A 1,975-nucleotide genomic window follows, 5' to 3' on the forward strand; every position below is an offset into this window, starting at 1 on the left:
AAAAATAATATTTCAATGAGGAAATATAACATCAAAACAACCACGTAGTTGTCTCCCGTTCTTGCTACATCTGTTGAAATAATATTGTTAAAATGATTTAATTATTGGAATTTTTTTCGTGAGTGTGCTCCCTATATTGAATCTGTTGATACTAACGTAACTGCACAAGTGAATGGCATTCCCGAGTAACCAATCTCAGTGATTTACTTTTTAGAAAAAGTAACAGATTTAATTTGAATTTGTGAGTGTATTACATACGGCTTCAGTTATACCGCATATCTAGGCTTATAAGAAGCTAACAAATGATTAGACGCGTCCGAAACTTAGTAATGTAAAGTTTCGAATAAAAGCTTTTTGACAATTTATAAACAATTCGAACATCTATTTTATTAGATATACCAACACAAGTGTACCAGCCTCCCACGACTTTGTTTCCTCATAATTTTCAGAAAACAGATTTTTTTAATCAATTTTTTCTAATACGCTTCAAATGGTGTATATTCTGATTATATACTGGAAATTGTGAAAGAATTTTTAGACGAGTAGGGAGAGGGGTTTCGAAAAATTCACATGAGCTAGCTTTGTTTCCTCATAACTTTCAGAAAAATTGGTATTTTTAATGAAATTTTCAACAAATACCTTTCAGAGTGTGTATATTGCGATTATATCGGAATTTAATAGGAAAAACAAATTTGGTGGACTCGTGCACATAGACACATGTATCTACAAAAGAAACCTGAAATTTCGAAAATGTAATGATGTATGTTCATTTTTTTTTTTTTTTTTTGCATATCAAATTCTGATATAACCGTAATCTACACCCTTTGAAAAGTATTTGTAGAAAATTTCATTAAAAAGGTACCCATTTTTCTGAAAGTTATAGGGAAACAAAGCCGACTCGAAATCTATACCATCTGAAGCGTATTTGTACAAAATTTCATTAAAAAATACCAATTTTTCTGCATGTTATAAAGAAACAAAGTCGTTGAGGGCGCACTTGTGAGATCTTTCTGATTTGGCGGACACCATTTTTTATTTAGTTTTTATTTAGTGTGTTTTCTACCGAAACACCAGAAACATCCCACTTGTGTAGGTATGCTCTATATTAAAGTGTTCATTTATAACAATTTTTATACCGCTACTTTTCATTCTCACTACAACTACTGTATGGGCTGTTTACTTTTGAACCACTCGCACAGGAATTTCAAAGATATTGCTATGTTCCGGTTTACTGTATACGCCACTTATCTCTATAATATACTGAAGAGATAAGTAAAGCACTTGCCTCCCCATTGCATTCATTGTATGAGTGAGAGAGAAAGAGTACAAAGAAAAATTGTACACATCTCTCTATTTTAATATTAAGTTTTCAAAGAATAAAGTATGCCTCGAGAGTGTCATTGATTACTAAGGAATTTGCTTAATTTATTGTCGATTAAATATGTCTATTGACTCATTAATTACTTCTGTCACACAACAGTCAACAGTTATCTGTTTCTGGGCCATCGCTATCTCCATAGAGACATTCATTGCTAGTGACAGTTATCGCAGGACAGATTAAATACAGGGCGTTCAGGTTAAATTTGACAGTTTGCATATAAAGAAACGAAAACACAATATCTTGTCCAAAGATAAAAGTATTTTTAAAAAATCGAGATAACAGTTTATTCAAAGTAGCCGCCCTCAGGTTCCACCATGACCTCAAGACGGCTCCAAAATATGGCTTACTATATCACTGGAAAGACCTTTGAATACCTCCTTGATCTTGGTAACCAGCTCGGCCTTAGTATTGCAGGCAGGTCGGTTGGTGTCTTTCTCAACCGTGCCCCACACATAGTCATCCATGGGATTACAATCGGGAGAAATAGGTGACCAGAAATTGGGGCTGGTGAAATCGTAGAAATTCTCCGACAACCGCTTCTGATTCTTTCTGGAAGTATGGCAAAAAGCTGCCTTCTAGCAGCGCCCTCTCCAA

The sequence above is a fragment of the Octopus bimaculoides genome, chromosome 8 (assembly GCF_046866305.1).
Source record: "Octopus bimaculoides isolate indiv1 chromosome 8, ASM4686630v1, whole genome shotgun sequence".
NCBI lineage: Eukaryota > Metazoa > Mollusca > Cephalopoda > Octopoda > Octopodidae > Octopus > Octopus bimaculoides.